This window comes from Mustela lutreola, chromosome 13 (genome assembly GCF_030435805.1).
Source record: "Mustela lutreola isolate mMusLut2 chromosome 13, mMusLut2.pri, whole genome shotgun sequence".
NCBI classification, from domain to species: Eukaryota; Metazoa; Chordata; class Mammalia; order Carnivora; family Mustelidae; genus Mustela; species Mustela lutreola.
In genome coordinates, this window is record NC_081302.1 from 85,737,394 (window position 1) to 85,744,082 (window position 6,689).

A 6,689-nucleotide genomic window follows, 5' to 3' on the forward strand; every position below is an offset into this window, starting at 1 on the left:
TGACTTCCCTCCCTCTCCTAGCCCTTGAGAGAAGACCTTTCTTTTTCTCACCCTATCTTTGGCAATCTCATTTATCTGTGCAGTTACCCTGAGATAGTATCCTATTTTACAGAGAGGTTAAATAACTTGCCCAAAGTCACAGAGGTAATATGTAGCAGAACCAAAGTTTGAAACAAGTCCAACTGTCTCTAAAGGCAATGGCTTAATCACCAAGCTGCACTGGTTCCCACAGCTCCATACTGAATGACCACATATGATAAAAAATCCCACGCACTTCCCACCTAGCTCCAACAATGATGTATTCATGCTTTTTCACTTTCCCAGGAGACTCTCATCTCCTTATCCCCCACTCTGGATTGCTCTGAAGCAAATTCCAGACACATCATTTCATCAGTAGATACTTCAATATGGGTCTTATAAGAGTAGACCAATCTTTTAAAATTAAAATATAATGCCACCATCACATTACAAAATCCAGTCATGGCTCATAATTCCCCAGTTGTCCTATGCAGACCCCTCTCTTTTATTCTTGCTATGAGATAATTGTGGAATCACCTGTAAGCATAACAAATAATGCAGAGGACTATGTTAACCTTGTACAGTTTCTCTCAATAGTAATATCTTGCAAAACTATACTACAAGATCTCAACCACTGCATTGACTGATACAGTAAAGACACAGAATATTTCCATCACCACAAAGATCCCCCATGTGGTCCTTTTATACCTACACCCAATCCTTTCCTATCCCATCTCCACCTACCACATGCCTTTCTGATTTCTGGCAACCACTGATCTGCTCATTATTTCTATAGTTTTTTTCATTTCAAGAATGTTTTTATAAAAGAAATCATATGGTATGCAACCTTTTGAGATTGGATTTTTTTCCCCTCAGTGTAATTTTCTGAAGACTCAACTGGGCCGTTTTGTGCACCAATAATCTTTTTTGTTTTTGTTTTTGTTTTTGTTTTTGTTTTACTGCTAAGTAATGTTCCATTGTATGGATATGCACAATATATTTAACCATTCACTCACTGAAGGACATCTAGGCTGTTTCCAGTCTGGGGCTTATATGAAAAATATGAACTTTCATATATAGGTTTTTCTGTGAACACATTTTCATTTCTTGTGACAAGTATTCAAGAATCTAATTGCTGGGTATATGGTAGCTGCACATTTCATTTTTTAAGAAACTACCAGACTGTTTTCCAGAGTAGCTGCACCATTCTACATTCTCACCAGCAATGTATGGGTGACTCAGTTCTTCCTCATCCTTGTCAGCATTTAGTGTTGTCACTATTTTTTATTTTAGCCATTCTGATAGATGTGTTTAATTTGCATTTCTGTAATGGCTAATGAAGTTGAACACCTTCTCATGTGATTATTAGCGATCTCTACATCATCTTAATTTTCTAACTAGATTTTTTTTTCTAACTATAGAGCTTTGAAAGCTCTTTATATATGTAGATACTAGGCTTTGGACAGATAGTAATTCATAAATTTTTTTTCCACTCTAGCTTTTCATCTTCTTAACAGGGTCTTTTGCAGAGCAATAGTTTTTCATTTTAATGACATCCAATTTGCCAATTTTTTTTCTTGTGTGGATTGTGGCTTTGGTGTCAAGTCTAAGAAGTCTTTGCCTAATCCAAAATCTCAAATATTTTATTTTTTTTTTCCTAAAAGCTGTATAGTTTAACACTTTACATTTAAGTTTGTGGTCCATTATGTGTTAAGTTTTATATAAGGTCTGAGACTTAAGTTGACGTTCATTTATTTGCCTGTAGACAGATGTCCAGTTGCTCCAGCATCCTGTGATGAAAATGCTATCTTTCGTCTATTGAGATGTTTTTGTGTTTTTGTTAAAAATCTATTAAGCATATTGGTGTGGAGCTATTTTTAGATTCTCTGTTCTGTTCCATAGATCTGAATGTCTATCCTTCCACCAATACCAGATAGTCTTTATTATTATACTATATAAATAACCCTTGAAACCTGCTAAAAAGACTCCTTTCACTTTGTTCTTCCTTTTCAAATTGCTTATGGCTACTCTAATTCCTTTGTCTTATCACATAAATTTTAGAATTATCATGTCTATATTTACGAATGTTCACAAAAAATCTTGCTGGATTTTTGGTAGAAATATCATTAAACCTGTATATCAATTTGTGGTGAATCGACATCTTCACTATGTCAAATCCTCCTATCCACATACACAGTATGTCTCACTATGTATATCTTCTTTGATTTCTTTCATCAGCATTGTGTAATTTTCAGCATGTAAATGTTTTGTTAGACTTACTTTTATTTCATTTTCTTTGATTGTAAATAATTTTTTTATTTTAATTTCAAAGTCCACCTGTTCACTGCTAGTATAAAGAAATGACATGATACTTTATATGGAAAACCCAAAAGACTCCACCTCCAATCTACAGCAATTCAGTAATATGACAGGATACAAAATCAATTGACAGAAATCCATTTCTTTCTTATACACTAACAAGGAAAATACAGAAAGGGAAATTAGAGAATAGATTCCTTTACTCTAACACCAAGAATCATAAGATACCTGGGAATAAACTTAACCAAAGAAGTAAAGGATCAATACTTGAGGAACTACAGAACAATCGTGAAAGAAATTGAAGAAGACACAAAAAGATGGAAAAGCATTCCATGCTCATGGATCAGAATAAACATTGTTAAAATGTCTATACTGTCCAGAGAAATCTATACTTTCAATGTCATCCCAATCAAAATTCTACCGGCATTTTTCAAAGTGCTGGAACAAACAATCCTAAAGTTTCTATGAACCAGAAAAGACCCTGAATTACTAAGGAAGTGCTGAAAAAGAAAAGCAAAACTGGGGGCATCATGTTACCTGATTTCAGGCTTTACTACAAAGCTGTGGTTATTAAGACAGCATGGTACTGGCACAAAAACAGACACATAGACCAGTGGAACAGAGTAGAGAGCCCAGACATGGACCTGCAACTCTATGGTCAAATAATCTTCAATAAAGCAGTAAAAAATATCTAGTGGAAAAAAGATAGTCTTGTCAATAAATGGTGCTGGGAAAATTGTATATCTATGTATAGAAGAATGAAGCTTGACCATTCTCTTACACCATACACAAAGATAAACTCAAAATGGATAAAAGACCTCAACGTGAGGCAGGAATCTATCAAAATCCTAGAGGAGAACATAGGCAATAACCTCTTCAACATCAGCCACAACAACTTCTTTCAAGATATGTCTCCAAGGGCAAAGGAAACAAAAGTGAAAATGAACTTTTGGGACTTCATCAAGATCAAAAACTGCTGCACAGCAAAGGAGCAGTCAACAAGACAAAGAGGCAACCCATGGAATGGGAGAAGATATTCACAAATGACACTAAAGACAAAGGTCTGATATCCGGGATCTATAAAGAACTCCTCAAACTCAACACACACAAAACAGATAATCATATCAAAAAATGGGCAGAAGACATAAGCAGACACTTCTACAAAGAAGACATACAAATGGCTAACAGACATATGAAAATATGTTCAGCATCATTAGCCATCAGGGAGATTCAAATCAAAACCACATTGAGATACCACCTTACACCAGTTAGAATGGCCAAAATCAACAAGAAAGTAAACAACAAGTATTGGAGAGGATGTGGAGAAAGGGGACCCCTCTTACACTATTGGTGGGAATACAAGTTGGTGCAACTACTTTAGACAACAGTGTGGCGATTCCTTAAGAAATTAAAAATAGAGCTACCATATGACCCTGCATTTGCTCTACTGGGTATTTACCCCATAGATACAGATGTAGTGAAAAGAAGGGCCATCTCTACCCCAATGTTCATAGCAGCAATGGCCATAATCATCAAACTGTGGAAAGAGCCAAGATGCTCTTCAACAGATGAATGGATAAAGAAGATATGGTCCATATATACAATGGAGTATTATGGCTCCATCAGAAAAGATGAAAACCCAACTTTTGTATCAACATGGACCAGACTGGAGGAGAATACGCTAAGTGAAATAAGTCAAGCAGAGAAAGTCAATTATCATATGGTTTCACTTACTTGTGGAGCATAATGAATAAAATGGAGGACATTAGGAGAAGGAAAGGAAACATGAATTGGGGGAAATCAGAGGGGGAGATTAACCATGAGAGACTGTGGACTCTGAGAAACAGACTGAGGGTTTTGGAAGGAAGGAGGGTGGGGGATTGGGTGAGCCTAGTGGTGGGTATTAAGGAGGGCACATATTGCATGGAGGACTGGGTGTGGTGCATAAACAATGAATCTTGGAACACTGGAAAAATAAAATTTTATAAAAAGAAATAAATGATTTGAGTTTGGGGGTTTGGTTTTGTTTTTTGTATTTTGTGATCTTGCTGAACTCATTAGTTCTAGAAGATTCCTTAGGATTTTCTGCATAGACAACCATATCATCTGCAAATAAGGATAATTTTATATCTTCCTTTCTGTTCTATGTGTTTTTTATTTCTTTTTCTTGCCATAGTGCACTGTCTAGAACTTCCAATCCTATGTTGAATCTGAATGATAAAAATAGAAATCCTTTTTCCCAATCTTAAGGGGTGAGGGGAAATTCAATCTTTTACCACTGTGTGTAATATTAACTGTAGGTTTTTATAAATGGCCTTTATGAAATTGAGGAAGTTTCTCCTCTATTTTTATTTTTCTGAGAGTTTTTATCATGAATGGGTGTTACATTTTGTGGGAAAAAATCTTTGCATTAAGTGACATAATCACGTGATTTCTCTTTCTAAGCCAATTAATATGTTGGATTATATTAACTGATTTTCAAATATGGAATCAGTCTTGCATCCCTGGAATGAACCTCACTTCATCACAATATGTAATTCCTTTCATATATTACTAATTCCATTTGCTAATATTTTATTAAAAGTGTTTATATCTACAAGGGAAACAAAAGCAAAAAAGAATAATTGGGATTTCATCAAAATAAAAAGTTTCCGCACAGTGAAGGAAACAATAAAACTAAAAAGCAACCTGCAAAATGGGAAAAGATATTTGTAAATGACATACCTGATAAGGGGTTATTGTCCAAAATCTATAAAGAACTTATAAACCCAAAACCCCAAAAACAATCCAGTTAATGAAATGGGCAGAAGACATGGATAGACATTTTTCCAAAGAAGACATACAGATGGCTAACAGACATGGAAAGATGATCAACATCACTCATCATCCAGAAAATACAAATTAAAACTATGATGAGATTCCACCTCACTTGAGATTCCACCTGTCAGAAAGGCTGAAATTAACAACATGGGAAATAATAAATATTGGCAAATATGCAGAGAAAGGCCAAACCTCTTACACTGTTGGTAGGAATGCAAACTGATGCAGCCACTCTGGAAAACAGTATGGAGTTTCCTCAAAAAATCAAAAATAGAACTACCTTGTGACTCCACAACTGCACCACTAGGTATTTACCTAAAGGATACAAAATACAAATTTGAAGGGGTACATGCACCCCAGTATCTACAGCAGCATTAGCTGTTACAATAGCCAAACTATGGAAAGAGCCTAAACATCCATTGGGCTTCAGCAATAGCCAAATTACAGAAAGAGCCTAAATGTTCATTGGCTGATGAATGGATAAAGAAGATGTGGTACACACACACACACACACACACACAGCAATGTTACTCAGCCATCAAAAAGAATGAAATTTTACCATTTGCAATGATGTAGATGGAAATGGAATATATTATTCTAAGCTATATAAGTCAGAGAAAGACAAATACCATGACTTCACTCATATGTGGAGGAGTATAGGAGACAGAAAAAAAAAGAGTGGGGGGGAAGCAAACTAAGAGACAACTATAGAGAACAAACAGGGTTGTTTAAGAGGAGGTGGAAGGAGGATGGGTATTAAGAAGGGCACTTACTGTGATGAGCACTGCGTATTATATGTGAGTGATGAATCACTAAATTCTACCCCTGAAACCAATATCACACTATATGTTAACTAACTAGAATTTAAATAAAAACTTGAAACCCTCCAAAAAAAAAAAAAAGAAAAATACAAAGCAGGGAAAAAAAGAATTTTTACATCTATATTCCTGGGGATGTTGGTTCTTTGTTGTTTTGTTGGTTTTGGGCGCGGGGGATTGTTTTGTTTTGTTTTATTTTGTTGGTATTGTCTTTGTCTGGTTTTGGTATCAGGATAATACTAGCATCACAAAGTTAATTAGGAAGTGTTTTTGCCTCTTTTATTCTCTAGAAGAGATCATGTAGAATAGGAGGTAATCCTTCCTTAAATATTTTGTAGAATTCCCCACTGAAACTATCTGGCCATTTATTCAGGGTTTTAGTTTTTTGTTTTTTACAAATTCAATTTCCTTAACAGTTGTAAGGCTTTTCAAGGTATCTGTTTCCTACTGGGTGAATGTCAATAGTTTGCATTTTTTGAGGAAGTGATCCCTTTTGTCTAAGTTGTAAAATGTATAAATATAGAATTGTTCATAGTATTCTCTTGTTATCCTTTTGATGTCTATAGGTGATATGCCCTGTTGGACTCTAATACTGGTAATTTTTGTCCTCTCTCTTTTTTCCCCCTTTGTTAGTCTTGCTAGAATTTTGGTCAATTTTATTGATCTTTTCAAAGAACCAGCTCTTTGTTTAGTTAATTTCTTCTATTCTTTTTC